At 42.6% G+C, this 20,604-nt stretch overlaps 1 protein-coding gene across 3 annotated transcripts in view; it reads right to left on the bottom strand.

Moving 5' to 3' along the window:
- acot11a (acyl-CoA thioesterase 11a) overlaps nt 1-4,957 on the bottom strand; it is a 131,696-nt gene extending 126,739 nt beyond the window's left edge. For 2 of the 3 annotated variants that reach the window (XM_072274088.1, XM_072274089.1), the window contains exon 1: nt 4,906-4,957. The gene's annotated coding sequence lies outside the window, so the exon portion shown is untranslated. The remainder of the gene's footprint in view (nt 1-4,905) is intronic. The other variant, XM_072274090.1, reaches the window with a different exon arrangement.
- Nucleotides 4,958-20,604: the final 15,647 nt, after the last annotated feature.

Raw genomic sequence — 20,604 nt, 5'->3', positions numbered from 1 at the left:
TCATAGAGAAGTACAGCACAGAAACAGGCCCTTCGGCCCATCTAATCTAAATGCCTACTCCTAACGACCTGCACCAAGATCATAACCCTTCACATCCCGACTATCCATGTATCTATCCAAATTTTCTCTTAAATGTTGAAATCGAGCTTGCATGGACCACTTATGCTGGCAGCTCATTCTACACCCTCATGACCCTCTGAGTGAGGAAGTTTCCCCTCATGTTCCCCTTAAATTTCTCACCTTTCACCCTTAACCCATGACCTCCTGTTCTGGTCCCTCCCAACTTCAGTGGAAAAAGTCTGTTTACATTTACCCTGTCCATACCCCTCATAATTTTGTATACCTCAATCAAATCTCCTCACAATCTTTTACGTTTTAAAGAATACAGTCCTAACCTATTCAATCTAGATAAAGAGAATACATAACCTCTAGCAAAAATCTTAAAGTTGAACCAAAACTAGTTTGGAGTGAAATCAAGAAATATTTTTAAAAGAAAGAATTAAGGAATTATAGAATTTTCTCTTACAAAAGGATGCCAGGACTAAGAATGATAAATTTGTTAGTAGTTCTACTAATCTAAATGGAAATAAAAATAAAGATTTTGGAAATTTGAAATGAAAGAAAATGCTGTAAACGTTTAGTATCTGTGAAAGGAAGAAGTCAAGTTTTAATATGCAAGTTTAGATAAATTCAGGAGGAAACTGAGATAGATGATTTAGAACCATAGAAAACCTACAGCACAATACAAGCCCTTCGGCCCACAGAGTTGTGCCAAACATGTCCCTAACTTAGAAATTACTATGCTTACCTATAGCCCTCTATTTCACTAAGCTCCATGTACCTTTCTAAAAGTCTCTTAAAAGGCCCTATCGTATCCACCTCCACCACCATTGGTGGCAGCCCACTCCATGCACTCACCACTCTGAGTAAAAAAACCTACCTCTGACATCTCCTCTGTACCTACTCCCCAGCACCTTAAATCTGTGTCCTCTTGTGGCAACCATTTCAGCCCTGGGAAAAAGCCTCTGACTATCCACACAATCAATGCCTCTCATCATCTTATACACCTCTATCAGGTCACCTCTCATCCTCCGTCACTCCATGGAGAAAAGGCCAAGTTCACTCAACCTGTTCTCATAAGGAATGCTCCCCAATCCAGGCAACATCCTTGTAAATCTCCTCTGCACCCTTTCTATGGCTTCCACATCCTTCCTGTAGTGAGGCAACCAGAACTGAGCACAGTACTCCAAGTGTGGTCTGACCAGGGTCCTATATAGCTGCAACATTACCTCTCGGCTCCTAAGTTCAATTCCATGATTGATGAAGACCAATACACCGTACACCTTCTTCACTATGCAGTCAACCTGCGTAGCTGCTTTGAACGTCCTATGGACTCGACCCCAAGATCCCTCTGATCCTCCACACTGCCAAGAGTCTTACCATTAAGACTATATTCTGCCATCATATTTGACCTACCAAAATGAACTACTTCACACTTATCTGGGTTGAACTCCATCTGCCATTTCTCAGCCCAGTTTTGCATCCTATCAATGTCCCGCTGTAACCCCTGTCAGCCCTTCACACTATCCACAACACCTCCAATCTTTGTGTCATCAGCAAACTTACTAACCCATCCCTCCACTTCCTCATCCAGATCATTTATAAAAATCATGGTCCCAGAACAGATCCCTGAGACACTCCACTGGTGACCAACCTCCATGCAGAATATGACCTGTCTACAACCACTCTTTGCGTTCTGTGGGCAAGCCAGTTTTGGATCCACAAAGCAATGTCCCCTTGCATCCCATGCCTCCTTACTTTCTCAATAAGCCTTGCATGGGGTACTTTATCAAATGCCTTGCTGAAATCCATATACACTACATCTACTACTCTTCCTTCATCAATGTGTTTAGTCACATCTTCAAAAAATTCAATCAGGCTCATAAGGCAAGACCTGCCCTTGACAAAGCCATGCTGACTACTCCTCATCATATTATATCTCTCCAAATGTTCACAAATCCTGCCTCCCAGGATCTTCTCCATCAACTTACCAATCACTGAGGTAAGACTCACTGGTCTATAAATTCCTGGGCTATCAGTACTCCCTTTCTTGAATAAAGGAACAACATCCGCAACCCTCCAATCCTCCAGAACCTCTCCCGTCCCCATTGATGATTCAAAGATCATCGCCAGAGGCTCAGCAATCTCCTCCCTTGCCTCCCACAGTAGCCCAGGGTACATCTCATCTGGTCCCGGCGACTTATCCAACTTGATGCTTTCCAAAAGCTCCAGCGCATCCTCTTTCTTAATATCTACATGCTCAAGCTTGTCAGTCTGCTGCAAGTGATCACTGCAATCACCAAGATCCTTTTCCATAGTGAATACTGAAGTATTCATTAAGTACCTCTGCTATTTCCTCTGGTTCCATACACTTTCCCACTGTCACACTTGATAGGTCCTATTCTTTCACGTCTTATCTTCTTGCTCTTCACATACTTATAGAATGCCTTGGGGTTTCCTTAATCCTGCCCACCAAGGCCTTCTCATGGCCCCTTCTGGCTCTCCTAATTTCCTTCTTCAGCTCCTTCCTATTAGCCTTATAATCTTCTAGATCTCTAACATTACCTAGTTTCCTGAACCTTTTGTAAGGTTTTCTTTTCTTTTTGACTAGATTTATTACAGCCTTTGTACACCACGGTTCCTGTACCCTACCATAACTTCGCTGTCTCATTGGAACGCACCTATGCAGAACTCCACACAAATATCCCCTGAATATTTGCCACATTTCTTCTGTACTTTTCCCTGAGAACATCTGTTTCCAATTTAAGCCTCTAATTTCCTGCCTGATAGCCTCATATTTCCCCTTACTCCAATTAAACACATTTCTAAGGTGTCTGTTCCTATCTCTCTCCAATACTATTGTAAAGGAGGTAGAATTATGAACACTATCTCCAAAATGCTCTCCCACTGAGTGATCTGACACCTGACCAGGTTCATTTCCCAATACCAAATCAAGTACAGCCTCTCCTCTTGTAGGCTTATCTACATATTGTCTCAAGAAATCTTCCTGAACACACCTAACAAACTCCACCCCATCTAAACCCCTTGCTCTAGGGAGATGCCAATCGATATTTGGGAAATTAAAATCTCCCATCACGCAACTCTTATTATTACACCTTTCCAGGATCTGTTTCCTTATCTGCTCCTCGACATCCCTGTTACTATTGGGCGGTCTATAAAAAAAAAACACCCAGTAAAGTTATTGGGTAGTAGAGGTATAATTTGTCCATTCGTGCTGATCACCCCATCCTTGACTAAGCTGTTCCACCGTGAACACGGTCTGTTATGAGTCAACATAATGCTTTCAGATCAGGTCATACATAGCACGTACCTCCGCCGCACCGCTCAGGTGTGTTTCTGGGGTACAGGGACTAGCGACCCTTGTGCTTGTTTGTGTTCTACCGCTGAGCAGCAGTGAACCATCTGACTGGCCTATCAGAGTTCTCTTCGGGAACTAGTTGACTTGATCAGGATTTCTGATCTGGCTGTTGCTCACGATTGTGCTTAATTTAAAAGAAACCCTTCCTGTTCCTAACCTCCACCCACAGAGACCCCGTAGACAATCCCTCCATGGCGTCCACCTTTTCTGCAGCTGTGACACTATCTCTGATTAACGGTGCCACGCCCCCACCTCTTTTGCCTCCCTCCCTGTCCTTTCTGAAACATCTAAAACCCGGCACTCGAAGTAACCATTCCTGTCCCTGAGCCATCCAAGTCTCTGTAATGGCCACCACATCATATCTCCATGTACTGTACTGATCCACGCTCTAAGCTCATCCGCTTTGTTTCACAACACTCCTTCCGTTAAAATAGACGCATCTCAAACCTTCGGTCTGAGCACATCCCTTCTCTATCACCTGCCTGTCCTCCCTCTTGCACTGGCTACAAGCTTTCTCTATTTGTGAGCCAACCTCCTCTTCCCCAGTCTCTTCAGTTCGGTTCCCACCCCCTCAACAACTCTAATTTAAACTCTCCCCAGTAGTTTACTTGGTATTTCTAACTGTTAACAGTAATTCAGCATTCACATGATGGGACCCAACACTAACAAAAATGGGGAAGTTGTTGGTGCCAACTCCTCCTTCTCTTGATCGCTGTTACACCTATTCTCAACCGTACAGGCCAAATTTGTGACGATCTGATCTGCCGGTTATGTTTTAAATTGCGCTATTGCAAATTATTTTTATGTTAAGCATACAAACATACAGCTTCACCTTGTTAGCACTGCATTTTAGGTACCAACCTTGCCTCGACTGTAATGCTGAAGTGTAGGGAACGCCCCTCTAGAGATTGTAATGTACAAACGCGCTTGTATATTGTACTTGTCCTGCTGCTGCGGATGGCTCAGTGTTTCAGAAATGCCGTTTTAAGCTGCTAGATTTGTTTTGTCTGCTTGACCTCAGTGACAACCAAGAGTTCTCAGCATTTTCTATTTCTATTAAATGCTTTGATTGGTATGTCCATGGGGGGAGGGGCATCCTCAGTAAAATAACTTCGTCTGTACAGTAACTGTGCAGTAGTTGTTCTACCAATACTAAATCGTGTCAGTTCAGACTTCTGGATTCTTAATTGGAGGGATAGAAGATGGGGTGAAGAGGGTGGGGAGGGAGGGGCTGGAAGAGAAGAAGGAAGTGAGGAAAAATAGGAGATAAGCATCTACCGAACTTTCCCTGAGGTTCCGCTCCAAGGAACAGGCCGATCGAAACCAACAGAAATATCGCTCCTCCTATCTGGCATTTTTATAGCCACATCTCCCGACCAAACCCCGAGGCTGAGGGAGAGGAGAGCTGTGCAAGCTTTTGGAGCAGGAGCAGGAGCACTAGCAATTTGAAAGTTGTGTTTACTCACCTCGAGCGCCACTAATTCAGCACCCCGCCGGAACACGCCTCCTACTCCAGACTCAAGCAATCAGGCGCGCTGGGTTAATATACGGTTGCCGCTGAGCCAATCCCTGGTCCGCCATAAAGCTGCTCCACTACGCAGGACACACGCTGCGTACTCACTCCCAATACGTTTCTTCGAAATTACCTGGCATGCATGTCAGTTACAATTTAACAGCGCACTCACCTGGGGTACTGACCTTCGAGTTATTGAAGAATATTATTCTCTACAACGGTCCAAGAACTTACATTTGTATGGAGCCCGCCAGTGTGATAATTTGGAAAACACTTTGCATACTGTTGACAGAACGTAATTTAGCAGCACACTGATTCGCCAAAGGTCGTGTTTAAAGGGAATCGGGAGTCCACACACGGAATTGTTAGGCGCTAAGGATGGTAGGCCAGTGCTCTACGAAAGATGGAGATGCTTTAGAAAATTGTTGTAGGAGTAGTCTAGATCTGTGGAATGGACAGATAAACATTTGAGGTCCCGCAATGTATTTCCAGGTCAGAACGGTGCAGGAATTGGAAAACAACCTGCTCCTGTGGGGTGAGAGGAATGGAAGTTTAGATTTGTTGCTGGGGTGCAATTAAGCGGGCAGCTTTGTCCTGTGTGGGGTCTAGCTTCTCGAGAATTGTTATTGCAGCACTGGTCCAAGCAGGTGGTGAATGTTCTGTCACATTCACGATGACCAGTGGTATTAATTACTTGGATGAGGACGTGGAAGGGTGAGATAGCATAGTCAGAATCAGGTTTAATATTACTAGCATTTGTCATGAAATATGTTGTTTTGCAGCAATACATTCAAATTGTGTGTAAGAAGATGAGAGGCATTGATCATGTGGATAGCCAGAGGCTTTTTCCCAGGGCTGAACTAGCTAATATGAGGGGGCATAGTTTTAAGGTGCCTGGGTGCTGTAATTGTTATATGGTTATATGGAAATGGGTACCAAGGGGATGTCAGGGGTAAGATTTTCACACAGAGAGTGGTGGGTCCGTGGAATGCACTGCCAGCAGCGGTGGTGGAAGCGGATACAATAGGGGTTTTAGGAGCCTCTTAGATGGGTACATGGAGGCTAGAGAAACAGAGGGCTGTGCGCTAGGGAAGTTCTAGGCAGTTTCTAGAGCAGGTTACATGGTCGGCGCGACATTGTGGGCTGAAGAGCCTGTAATGTGCTGTAGATTTCCATGTCCTATAACTGTACATAATTTTTAAACTATAAATTACTATATATATATAATACATATTTGAATATATATATATATATTTATAATAAATAGTGCAAAAGAGAGCAAAAAATGAGGTAGTTATACGGGTTCATTGTACGTTCAGAAATCTGATGGTGGTGTGGAAGAAGCAGTTCCTAAGCTGTTGAGTATGTGTCCACAGGCTCTTGTACCACATCCTTGATGTTAACAATGAGGAGAGGGCATGTCTGAGTGATGGGGGTTCTTAATGACAGATGCCACCTGTTTGAGGCATCGCTGTTTGAGGATGCTCTTGATGCTGGGGTGGTTGGTGCCCATGATGGGGCTGGGTGGGTTTGCAACTTCCTACAGCTTTTTCCAATCCTGTGTAGTGGCCCCTCCACACCAGATGGCGATGCAACCAGTTAGGGTTGCTTTCCACAGTACACCTTCAGGAGTTTGTGAGGATCTCTGGTGACATACCAAGTCTACTCAGTCTCCTAATGAAAGATAGCCATTGTCTTGCCTACTTTGTAACTGCATCAATATGTTGAGTCCAGGATAGATCTTCAGAGATGTTGACACCCAGAAGCTTGAAACTGCTCACCCTTTCCACTGCTGATCCCTCGATGAGGACTGGTGTGTGTTCCATTGACTTCTCCATCCTGACGTCCACATCAATTCCTTGGTCTTATTGATGTTGAATGCACCACTCAACCAGCTGATCTATCTCACTCGCGTATGCCTCCTTGTCACCATCTTAATTGCTGCCAACAATAGTTGTGTTATAGGCAAATTTATAGATGGCATTTGAGCTATGCCTAGCCACACAGTTGTAGGTGTAGGGAGAGTAAAGCAGTGGCCCAAGCACACATTATTGTGTGCCAGTGTGATTATCAGCAAGGAGGAAATGTTATTTCTGATCTGCACTGACAGTGGTCTTCCAATGAAGAAGTCAAGGATCCAGTACAGAAAGGTACAGAGGCCTAGGTTTTGGAGCTTCTTGATTAGTACAGAGGGAATGATGGTTTTAAATGCTGAGCTATTAACAATAAGCAGCAGCCTGATGTAGGTATTGCCATCAGTACCGATGTAGGTAGTTTGCAGATGACACAAGGTCTTGTGGCCTTGTGAGTAGTGTAGAAGGTTGCTGTGTTTTACAACAGGACATTGAAAAGATGCAGAGCTGCGCTGAGAAGTGGCGGATGGAGTTCAATCTGGCCAAGTGTGATGTGGTACACATTGGAAGATTGAACTTGAAGGCAGAGTACAAGGTTAATAGCAGGATTCTTAGCGTTGCAGGGAAACAGGCATCTTGTGGTCCGAGTCCATAGATCCCTTAAAGTTACTGCACAAGTCAGTGGGGTGGTTAAGAAGGCATGTGGTATGTTGGTGTTCATTAATGAAGATGTGAGTTAAAGAGCCATGAGGTAATTTTGTGACTCTATAAAACTCTGGCTAGACCACACTTGGAATATTACATTCAGTTTTGGTCATCTCATTATAGGAATGCTGTGGAAGCTTTAGAGAGGGTGCTGGAATAGAGAACATATCTTATGAAGAAAGGTTGAGTAAGCCATTTTCTCTTTGGAGTGAAAGACAATGAGAGGCAACGAGGTAGACTTGTATAAGAAGATTAGGAGGCATAGATAGTGGACAGCTAGTGCCTTTTCCCAGGACAGGAATGGCTAATACCAGAGCACATGGCTTTATGGTGAGCGGAGGAATGTTTAGAGGAGATGCAGAGGTAGTCTTTTTGCATAGAGTGATGTGACCTGAATGCACTGCTGGGATGGTGGCAGAAGGTGATACATTAGGGACACTTAAGAGACTCTTAAGTAGACACATGGATTTAAAAAATCATAAATGGAGGGATATGGGCTGTGTAGGAGGGAAGGATTAGATTGATTGTGAAGTAGGTATAAAGGTTGGCTCAGCATCGTGGGCCAAAGGGTCTGTACTGTGCTGTACTGTTCTATGTTCTTTCTCCACTTTTTAACCCGTTGGTTGTGAGATCAATTAGTTATGATAATTGCATAGTTGTTTTGTTTGCGGGTACTTCCAATTTGCATCTTCTCCAAATCTACCTATTGCTCCTAGCTGCATGCCTTTCTGCACCCCTTAGTGAACCAAGGTTGATTCCATCGCTTCATAATTATGGTAGAGTAAGGAATATGCCAAGGTTTCCTTGCCCATGTTTGACATGATGCCATGAGACTGTAGTCAATGTTGAAGGTTACTGCTTATGTACAATTCTGCTACCCTTCTGAGAAGTCGGTCTTGCCAGAGATACAGGACATACCCAAGGACTGAGGTGGAGATGTCTGGTACATTTTATGAAAAGTATAATTTTATTAACATGTTAATGTCAATTTGTGGGAATACTGATACAATTGTGATATTGTAGTTAAAAGTGAAGTTTATGAAAGCTAGAATTTGGGAGGATGCATTGGAAAGCACCAGCCTGAAAATAATAGGTGGAAAAATGACAGAAGGTAGATGATATTCTAAGCAGATGTTGTTTATGTAGATAACGTATAGAAACAGGGTCTTCCTTTCCTTCTTCTGCCCTTCCCTGCATTTTCCACCCTTTCCACATCTTCACCCTTCTACTTTCCTTCTTTTCCTTTCTTCTCCTGTATGCTTTCTTCCCCTCCCCCAGAAACAACCTGACCAATTTGCTTAATTACAAACAACAGGAATTCTGCAGATGCTGGAAATTCAAGCAACACACATCAAAGTTGCTGGTGAACGCAGCAGGCCAGGCAGCATCTGTAGGAAGAGGTGCAGTCGACGTTTCAGGCCGAGACCCTTCATCAGGACTAACTGAAGGAAGAGTGAGTGAGGGATTTGAAAGTTGGAGGGGGAGGGGGAGATCCAAAATGATAGGAGAAGACAAGAGGGGGAGCGATAGAGCCAAGAGCTGGACAGGTGATAGGCAAAAGGGGATATGAGAGGATCATGGGACAGGAGGTCCAGGAAGAAAGACGGGGGGGGGGAACGCAGAGGATGGGCAAGAGGTATATTCAGAGGGACAGAGGGAGAAAAAGGAGAGTGAGAGAAAGAATGTGTGCATAAAAATAAGTAACAGATGGGGTACGAGGGGGAGGCTTCCCTTCCTCCACTATCAACTCTGCTCTGAAACGCATCTCTCTCATTTCACGTACATCTGCTCTCACTCCATCCTCCCGCCATCCCACTAGGAATAGGGTTCCCCTGGTCCTCACCTACCACCCCACCAGCCTCCGGGTCCAACATATTATTCTCCGTAACTTCCACCACCTCCAACAGGATCCCACCACTAAGCACATCTTTCCCTCCCCCCCTCTCTCTGCATTCTGCAGGGATCGCTCCCTACGCAACTCCCTTGTCCATTCGTCCCCCCCATCCCTCCCCACTGATCTCCCTCCTGGCACTTATCCGTGTAAGCGGAACAAGTGCTACACATGCCCTTACACTTCCTCCCTTACCACCATTCAGGGCCCCAAACAGTCCTTCCAGGTGAGGCAACACTTCACCTGTGAGTCAACTGGGGTGATATACTGCGTCCGGTGCTCCCGATGTGGCCTTTTATATATTGGTGAGATCCGACGCAGACTGGGAGACTGCTTTGCTGAACATCTACGCTCTGTCCGCCAGAGAAAGCAGGATCTCCCAGAGGCCACACATTTTAATTCCACATCCCATTCCCATTCTGACATGTCTATCCACGGCCTCCTCTACTGTAAAGATGAAGCCACACTCAGGTTGGAGGAACAACACCTTATATTCCGTCTGGGTAGCCTCCAACCTGATGGCATGAACATCGATTTCTCTAACTTCCGCTAAGGCCCCACCTCCCCCTCGTACCCCATCTGTTACTTATTTTTATGCACACATTCTTTCTCTCACTCTCCTTTTTCTCCCTCTGTCCCTCTAAATATACCTCTTGCCCATCCTCTGGGTCCCCCCCTTGTCTTTCTTCCCGGACCTCCTGTCCCATGATCCTCTCGTATCCCCTTTTGCCAATCACCTGTCCAGCTCTTGGCTCTATCCCTCCCCCTCCAGTCTTCTCCTATCATTTTGGATCTCCCCCTCCCCCTCCAACTTTCAAATCCCTTACTCACTCTTCTTTCAGTTAGTCCTGATGAAGGGTCTCGGCCTGAAACGTCGACTGTACCTCTTCCTACAGAATTTGCTTAATTACCCAGGTTTAATAGTCTAGGAAGTTGGATGCTTTCCATTTATGTGTTATCTCCAGTTCTTTGTTGACCAATAACTTGCAATGCTTCTTTCCTCCTCCCTTTCCATTCTCTCCTTTTCTAACTATGTGCCGAGTCTTGCATTGGCCTGTATCTCAGGCATGTCCAGTCTCAGGCACAGGGAATCATGCTGAGGCTAGAATTCTGGAAATAATTTACTTTGATATTGTTTCTAATCCTTTTAATTCCCCTTTTAAAATTGTATACCCACTTATTGCTGGGTTCTTATGTTGACCAATAACTGCCTTCTCTCTCCTTTCCATCAAGGTCTTATTCAGTCACAAAAACGGAAAATACTGGAAAAGGTTTGGATGAAACATTAAATCTGCTGCTCTTTCCACAGTGTCAAGTGTTTCTAGCAATCTCTGCTTTGTTTCAGTCTTCCAGCATCCAAATATTTTTTTGTTACTCAGTCAAAACTGTCCAACATTTTGAAGATGGCACATCAAATCTTGCTCACCAGCTGAATATTTCTAGCCATTTCTATATTTTTTGAAAGATTCCATCAGTGGTTCTTAATACAGAACTGTCCAAATTGTTTACATTCTTAATTTCATCTATTTCCTTTCCCTTGAGTAACTGCATGCTGCTGTTTGCCTTTACTTTGTTTTGGCTACCAAACCCACCTTTCAATTCATGTTCATCTCTGAGACTGGGTGGTCAATCTTAAACATGTTTTACAGGATGAAGCTAGAAACTTGTACATCACTGTTTGCTACACAATTAATGTCTCAGTGGTGGCACAGTACATTTGAATGGTCCTCAAGATCTGCAGTTTGTTTCCCAGGAAAATGTGCAGCCAAACATCAGATTATTGAAGATTACAGACCCTTTGGAAAACACCATATTGGGATTTCCTATAGACCTGATGGTGTAAGACATTCTTTTCAAAAAGTTACACATTATTTCTTATTTCTAACTTTTGAAATATTATATTTAATTTATCTCATACTTGATACTTACAAGTCTAATCTATCATCTTCAAATTAAGGAGCATGTTTTAGCTTGAAGCTGTGTAATCAATTCCCTAGATACTCATGAAAAGTGCACATGTAATCCCTTCAATAAATGAGGAAAATCTTCTGGGTGTGACTGATTGTTTTAATGGCTTTACCAAACTTTGGCTGTTAGCGACACCAAAGAACTGACAAAATAGCATCATAAAATAGAGGAAAGACTTGCATTTACATGGTGCTTTTTACAACTTATAGTCCTTTGCATGTAACTTTATGGGCCAATGTGTGGTCACTAATGCAATGTAAAATACATAGCAGCTAACTTGCATGGAGCAAGTTCTCACAAAATGTAATAATGGTAAGATATCCTTAACAGGACCTTTGCTCTATCTCAAGATAGGATTATGCAATCTTTAATGTAACATCTAATCAAAACGATACGGTCTCAGACAGTTTAGCTGTCAATCGGTGCAGTAATGAATACAAACAGAAAACTTTGTGCTCATTTTCTGAAATGAGACTTGAACCCAACAAACCTGCCCCCAGCAGAAAGAGTATTACCAAATAGTCCATATCTCCTGATGTTTCACAATCACATCCCCCAGATCAGCATTTTTAAGTCACTATTTTAAATGGTGTATCAGACAAAATGATATGAATCATAGAATTATTTCAGTTATGAGCCACAGGTTGATATGTGGATTAAATTCACAGAAGAGAGTTGAATTCTATGTATTTGACCAAAGATGAGACAACTCTTACAACTGAACATTAGGTTATTAAAAATTGCAGATCTTTTATAAAATACCTTTATCCAAATTTCCTTCAGACCTGATGGTTAAAAGGTATTTACTTCAGAGAATTTCAAGTTATTTTAAGTTCCCAACTAAGTTTTGAAATGTTTTTAATTTATTTAAGTTAGAAAAGTTGTGTGATATTTATATTTTAATCTATCATCTAAAACTGAGAATAGTTTCATCCAGAAGCTCTGACATTGAGATAAAAAGCAGACAGAACCAACTAAACACATTCTTCAGTTTAGAAGAATAAGAGATAATCTCATTGAAATGTGAGATTCTTGCAAGACTTGAGAGGTAAAATGTCAAGAACCAGAGCTCAGTGCCTCAAAATAAAGGGTTCAGCTGTTCGTTACAAAGATGAGAAGAAATGTTTTCACCAGGAGTATCATGAACCCTTGGAATTTTCTTTCCAAAGGAGCTGTGGAAGTTTAGGGCCCAGTATATTAAAGGGATTGATAGATTTTAGGGAACCCTGGCTGATGAGAGGTATTGAGGCTATAGTAAAGAAAAAGAAGGAAGCATACATTGCATTTAGATAATAGGATATGACTGAATCCCTCAATGAGTATAAAGTTTTTAAAACCAGTCTTAAGAGGGAAATCAGGAGGGCAAAGATATGATATGAGATGGGTTTAGCAGGCAGGGTTGAAGATAATCCAAAGAGGTTCTTCAGTAATATTAACAGTAAAAAGGTGAACAAGGAGAGATTAGGTCCACTTAGAGACCATCAGGGTTGCCTACGTATAGAGCAGCAGGAGATGACTGTGGTTTTTAATGTCTATTTCTCCTTGGGGTTTACTAAGAAGAATATCATGGATGCCAAAGAAAATAAGGGTAATAAGTTGTGAGGTCTTGGATCATATTCATATAGGTAATGAGGAAGGAGGTATTTGCAGTCTTCAAGTGTATTAAGGTGGCCAAATCACCAGGGCCTGACCAAGTGCACCCCTGAACTAGGGAGGAAATTGCAGAGACCCATTTAGAGATAGTTTGCCTTATCATTGGCCACTGGTGAAGTTCCTGAAGACTGAAGGGTGACTAATGTTATTCCATTGTTCAAGAAAGGTAGCAAGAACTGGCCAGTGAGCATGACTTCAGTTGGAGGGAAGCTACTGGAGGGATTTAGAGGAACTCGACCTATCATCATTTGGATAGTCAAGGCCTGATCAGCAAGAGTCAGCATGGTGTTGTACATGGGAGATCATGTCTTATGAATCTTTTTGTGCTTTTTGAAGAGATAACCCAAACGGATTATTGAAGGTAGGGCAGTGGATGTTGTATATACAGATACAGCAAGGCTTTTGACAAGGTCCAACATGGCAAGCTGATCTGGAAGATTTGTTGTATGGATTCAAGGGGAGTTAGCACAGCAGCACCTCCACTTCCTTAAGAGTTGTGATGATTTGGCATGACATCTAAAACTTCGACAAACTTCCATAGGTGAACAGTGGAGTTATATGGACTGGCAGCATCACAGCCTGATATGGAGACACCAATGCCCTTCAATGGAAAATTCTACAAAAAGTTGTGGGAATGGCCCAGACCATCACAGTTAAAGCCCTCTCAATTATTGAGCCTATCTGCATGAAACACTGTCACAAGAAAGCAGCATCTGTCGTCAGGGACCCCCACCACCCAGGATATGCTCTCTTCGTGTGCTGCCATCAGGAAGAAGATAAGAAGCCCCAGGACTCATAGCACCAAGTTCAGGAACAGTTATTACCCCGCAACCATCAGGCTCTTGAACCAAAGGGGATAACTTCACTCAACCCACTTGCCCCATCATTGAAATGTTCCCACAACCAATGGGTTCAATCATGTTCTTGATAATTTATTGCTTGCTTGCTTATTAATTAATTAATTAATTAATTAATTCTTCTGTATTTGCACAGCTTGTTTTCTGCACTCTGGTTGAACGTCCAAGTTGGGCAGTCCTTCATTGATTCTGTAAGAGTTATTATTCTATAGATTTATTGAGTATACTACAAGAAAATGAATCTCAGGGTTTTGGATGGTGACGTATATGTACTTTGATAATAAATTCACTTTGAACTTTGAAATTGGTTCAATGATAGGTAGCAGAGGGTGAAAGTTAATGATTGATTCTATGACTGGAAGCCTGTGAGTAGTGGGATCCCCTATGGGTGAGTGTTGAGACCTCTTGTTACTTGTTATTAGCAAGTTTGATGATCATTCTAAATTAAGGCATCTTGTTAATTGTGAAATAGATTACATTCAATTGCAAAGAGATCTTGATCAGTTAGGGAGATGGGCTGAGGAATGTCAAATGGATTTCAACTTAGATAAGCATGAGGTAATGCATTTTGGACAAGTCCTAACCTGAGTAGGACTTAAAAAGCGAATGATAGGGCATTGATGAGTGTTATGGAACAGAAGAACCTGTGGGTACAAATACATAGTTTGCTGAAAACTGCCACACAAGTAGACAGGGTGCTGGAATGCTGGCTTTCATCAGTCAGGACATTAAGTTTAGGAGTAGAGGCATTATGTTGCAGATATATAAGTTGTTGATGAGGCTGTGCTTGGAGTGTTGTGTAATTTCACTCACTCTGTTGTCGCAAAGATTCAAGCTGGTGCAGAAGAGGTTTACAAGGTTGCTGTCTGGACCAGAGGGCCTGAGCTATGAGGAGGTGAGAAAAATGAGGGGTGATCTTGTAGAAGGATATGGATAAGGTGGGTTGGGGAGCCAATACTAGAGAACACAGATACAAGAGGGGAGAGATTCAAAAGGAAACCTGAGGGGTAACTTCTTTACATAGAGGGCAGTGAGTAGTTGGACTGAACTGCCGGAGGAAGTGGTCAAGGTGTGCACAATTGCATTTGGATAGGTACATGTAGGGGAGGGGTCTCGAAAAGTTATGGGACAACTGTGGACAACTGGGTTGTAGTCAGCATGGACCATTTGGGCTGAAGAGCCTGTTTACTGTTTCTTCAATATGAAAGAGTAAGAAAATAAGGGAATATGAGTTTTGTGTAGGAAAATGGGGCAGGTAAAATATCACTGAAGATTTTAGTGAACAGTTATGCAGACATAGGAGTGAATGGCCTATTGTGGCTTCTATTTCCGTTGTTATAAATATAAAATTTCAAGTATGTTCATGCAAATTAAGGTAACCAATTGTTTTCTTTCAATAACAGGAAGGATTGGTTTGATAAGGTTGTTTATCTTGGATAGAGCCTCAATCCTTAATGTGAACTCAGTGTTACCTAGTCCAAGGATTATTGAAATTCTGTGCCTGGCTATAAGTCCCTCTCCCTACTGAATTCTAATAATGTAGCTTTATAAATACAACTTCTGTCAAAGAAAGCAGGAATAGTTGGTGATAACCTATTGTAAAACATTAAGTATCTTTTATGAAGAAATCTTTAGAATCATAGAAACATAGAAAACCTACAGCACAATACAGGCCCTTCGGCCCATGAAGCTGTGTTGAACATGTCCCTACCTTACAACTACCTAGGCTTTACCCATAGCCCTCCATTTTTCTAAGCTCCATGTAGCCATCCAGGAGTCCCTTAAAAGACCCTGTTGTTCCTGCCTCCGCCACCGCCACCGGCAGCCCTTTCCACGCACTTTATTTGGCACATCTGGAAATAGGAATGCTGAACGCCTGATTTGAAACTAAAAACTGGTAGAAACACACAATAAGCCAGCAGCATTTTTTCAGAATGTTATCATTGAGGTTGATGATCTTTCATGTGTTTGTAGTGACAGCATAAGTGACTGTTCGATAAGATAATCTGAATACTAAATTTGAAGTTTCTGCTTTTCAGAAAAGACAGGTATCATAGTTGGTCCCATTCTTTCTATGACACAGACAGTTTTTTATATTTTGCTAAGTTATAATAGTCATTTCAATGACTTGCTGGTCTCATTGCAGTACACACAAAGGCTATACAACCTTTGGAATAAATTTCACCAGGAGGGTGTATACTAATATATAAAGCTCTTGACGACAGCCTTCTCTGTTCAGGCAAATTATGAGACTTTTAAAATGTAATTTGTGAAAATTGGGTAATTGAGGGGGGTGGCAGCAAAGAAGATACAAATCAGTCCACGAGTATCAGCATTGGTCTAGTAAAATATTTTAAAAATCATGTGAGTTCAATCACCACTTCAAGTAGAGTGCAATATCCAGGCTGACATTTTATCAGAGCATTGAGGGTGAACCGTGTGGACACCTTTACCAAGCAATGTTAAACTATGCCTTTGTCTGAGACCTCAGGTGGGAAAAAAGATTCCATAGTACCATTTGAGAAATACTTTAATTCTCCTAATGTCCTGGATAGTATTTATCCCACAGACCAATGACACTCCATTAGATAATGTCTTGTGAAACCTTGTATTGTGCAAATACATTGCCACACTTCCTGAAGTACAAAATTGGCAACGCTTCTAAAGTACTTTGAGGTTGTAAAAACTGTTACTATTGGTCAATGTAATCTATAACCCATATCAGAATTTCAGTTGAGGTGGGGCTGAGGTAGGAGCAGAGATGAGGCTTCCACAATTCAGCCAGAAAAACGGCAAGTCTGTTTCATGTGGTCCATGATTCAAGATTCAAGATTGTTTAATGTCATTTACAGTGCATAAGTGTAAAGATGAATGAAATCACTCTATCTCCAGATCTGATGCAGCATACAAAAAACACACTACAATAAATAATACATTTATAAAAAAGAGCACAGTAAATATAAATACATAAGATGACCTATATACATAGATTGATTATATGTACATAAATTAATGTTAGGTACAGAGTGTCCGTACAGAAGGTGACTCTGGACTCTGCCAGGTGATGATAAAGTAGTGGTGGTGGGGTATGGGGGGTGGTGGGTGGGTTAGTGGGTAGGTGATGACCAGCCTTACTGCTTGGGGGAAGTAATTGTTTTGAGGCTGGTAGTCTTGATGTGAATGCTACGTAGTCTCCTCCCTGATGGAAGTGGGACACACAGGCCATGCACAGGGTGCAGGGGATCCTTCATGATGTTGCCGGCCATTTTCCACCTCCTTTCTGCATATATGTCTATATACGTGTCTGTAATGTGCAAAAGTCATAGGCACACGTAAAAAATTTCGGTAAAGTGAGGATGCTTTCAAAAATAATGAAATGAAAAGTTTCTAAGTACCAAAAAATGCTGTAAAGAGCAATAAGTAGTAAAAAAAACTTATTCCATTCCATATCTGGTGTGACCACCATTTCCCCTAAAACTGTATCAATTCTCTCAGGTACACAGCCGTGCAGTTCAATACAAAAATTGGCTGTTAGGTTGTCCCTAGCATCTTGGAGAACATGCCACAGTTCTGCAGATTTTGGCTGCCTCGCTTGCTTCTGTCTATCCAGGTAATCCCAGACAACCTTGATGATGTTGAGACGCAGCGCGCGCAGCTCTCCGGTGAAATGATATCGTATTTGTAAGTAGGATGCCATGCACAATTCTGATTTGATGGAGACAGATGTGAGAAGGCACAGAGGAACATCTCAAGAAATTTCTGAAATGCCCGGTTCGCTGCCGCTGCTACTGTGCGATCGAGAATCTCCGGAGGGAAGACGCCAAAATCCCCGGCTTTGCCTGCTGCTGGTGACCGAGGCTGAGGTTGAAGCGTTCAGCAGAGATGGTGCTCAGTACTCAGTGTCGGAGGGCTGATCGGAGCTCGAAGTTTTTGGATGACTCAGAGTCGGACTGTGGTCGGGTATGGCAGGGGGAGTTTTCTTCCTTCTCCCGTCTGTGTGAGATGTGGGACTTTCGAGAGACTTTGAACTTTTTACTGTGCCATGGCCTGTTCTTCATCAAGTTATGGTATTGTTGCACTGTTGTAACTATATGTCATAATTATGTGGTTTTTGTTAGTTTTTCAGTCTTGGTCTGTCCAGTGTTTCTGTGATATCACACCGGAGGAATATTGTACCATTTCTTAATGCATGCATTACTAAATGACAATAAAAGAGGACTGCGTGTCCTCATAATCTATAGATAGATAGATATACTTTATTGATCCCGAGGGAAATTGGGTTTCGTTACAGCCGCACCAACCAAGAATAGAGCATAAATATAGCAATAGAAAAACCACAAACAATCAAACAACAAAATGCAAACTATGCCAGATGAAATAAAGTCCAGGACCAGTCTATTGGCTCAGGGTGTCTGACCCTCCACGGGAGGAGCTGCACGTTCGATGGTCACAGGCAGCAACGACCTCCCGTGCCGCCCAGTGTTGAATCTCGGTGGAATGTGGCCGAAGTCCAACAGTAGAGAGTTCAATATCCGGTCTAAAAACACGTTCCTCGATCGTAATATGACCCAGATTGCACCTAATCAAATCTAATCTAATCTAATCAGGGCCCTGTCCAGGCCATACCATCTGAAACCGTATAAAAATCTAGGGTGCCCGAGACCTTTGCACAATACTGCACATAACACACACAGAGTTTTTAAATGGTCTCAGATGGTATGGCCACCAGAGAGCCCTGATCTCAATACCATGTTCACTGCATGTTCAAGTAGAACTGGAACCCTCAGAACTCATTAATACCCTCTTACTAACTGCTCACATAGTATATATAGTTATGAGAATTTCAGTTCTATTTGAAAATGTGTCAAACATTTTATGTCAAATTACTGTACCTCTGTCAGGAAACAATGGGACTAATTTAGATCCTGGGATTCTCTACTTCTAATATTTTCAAAAATAGCAGAGTGATATCATCCTGCAGCCAACTGAATTAATGACCTTGTAGTGAGGAGATGTTCTCAAATTTAAAAGTTGTGAATTTGTCTGCATAGGAAAAATAAATTAAACAAATATTCAAATTAAGGCTGCTGAGAGAAACATTGACCAGAGTGGATAAAAAAAAGAACTTGTGGGTGTTATTGTTTTTAGTTTATAACTAATATTGTTTCAGATTTTACACCTTTGTTCTCCACCCTTCCACAGACATCCCTTTTGTTCTCTCCACTTCTTCCCTAGCTTGAAAGCCTACAACTTTGAACACTGAGTTCTGATGAACGTCAGTGACCTGAAACCTTAACTCTTTCCTTTCTACACAGATGTTGTTTAACCTGTTGAATATCTCCAGCACTGTTTTAATTCTTATTGACAACTCCGATCACTTTGTTCCACCACAACACTCACAACATGCTGGCGGAACTCAGCAGGGTCGGGCAGCATCCATGGAAATGAACAGTCGACGTTTCGGGACGGAACCCTTCGTCAGGACTGAAGAGGAAGGGGGCAGAGGCCCTATAAAGAAGGTGGGAGGAGGGTGGGAAGGAGAAGGCTGGTAGGTTCCAGGTGAAAAACCAGTAAGGGGAAAGATAAAGGGGTGGGGGAGGGGAAGAAGGGAGGGATAGGCAGGAAAGGTGAAGAAGGAATAGGGGAAAGCACAATGGGTAGTAGAATGAGGTGGAACCATGAGGGAGGTGATAGGCAGCTGGAGGAGGGGGCAGAGTGAAACTGGGATGGGGGAAGGGAGGGGGAGGGAATTATCAGAAGTTGGAGAATTCAATGTTCATGCCCAGAGGCTGGAGACTACCCAGACGGTACATGAGGTGTTTCTCCTCCCCCATCCCAGTTTCACTCTGCCCCCTCCTCCAGCTGTCTATCACCTCCCTCTTGGTTCCACCTCCTTCTACTACCCATTGTGCTTTCCCCTATTCCTTCTTCACCTTTCCTGCCTATCACCTCCCTGCTTGCCCTCCTCCACCCCTTGATCTTTCCCCTTACTGGATTTCATCTGGCACCTACCTGCCTTCTCCTTCCCACCCTCCTCCCACCTTCTTTATAGGGCCTTGCCCCCTCCCTCTTCAGTCCTGACGAAGGGTCTCAGCCTGAAACGTTGATTGTTTGTTTGCACGGATGCTGCCCGACCTGCTGAGTTCCTCCAGCATGTTGCTTTGACCCCAGCATCTGCAGAGTATGTTGTGTTTACTTTGTTCCACTGATCACCCCATCATTGTTCTAAGGTTTGCTCAATTATATTTACCTCAATCATGACGTTAACAGCTACTTATCCAGCTGTTTTGAATGTAAATTTAAAATGGAATCTACTCTAATATTTCAAAAAGACAAATTACCATAAATCATGATGGAGGGGTTATCCACCAGATTTACTGTATTACCGCATTGTGCTTCAACAGATATTGGATAAGTAATTTCAATGTTTTCAGGCCAACACTATTTAATCCTGAATATTTATTTTTTTTATAAGTTTTGACAGTCATCCCCAGTTCTGAGTCTCCTCCCTCAAGCTGTTCACCTCTGATGCTGCATATGAAGACATTGTGAATTTCTTTGCTTCCAAAATTGAAGCCACTAACTTGATCTGATCCAATCCTATAGCTTATCTCTTCTCTGCTTCTCCTGACTAAGGCTGTTAGCGAGTTGTATAAATCCTGGCCCTTTGGCACACGAGTTCACGCTGATCATTAAGCACCCATTTACACTTGTCATAAATTAAT

Source organism: Mobula birostris, chromosome 12 (assembly GCF_030028105.1).
Source record: "Mobula birostris isolate sMobBir1 chromosome 12, sMobBir1.hap1, whole genome shotgun sequence".
NCBI lineage: Eukaryota > Metazoa > Chordata > Chondrichthyes > Myliobatiformes > Myliobatidae > Mobula > Mobula birostris.
This window is presented reverse-complemented; position numbering and strand designations above follow the sequence as displayed.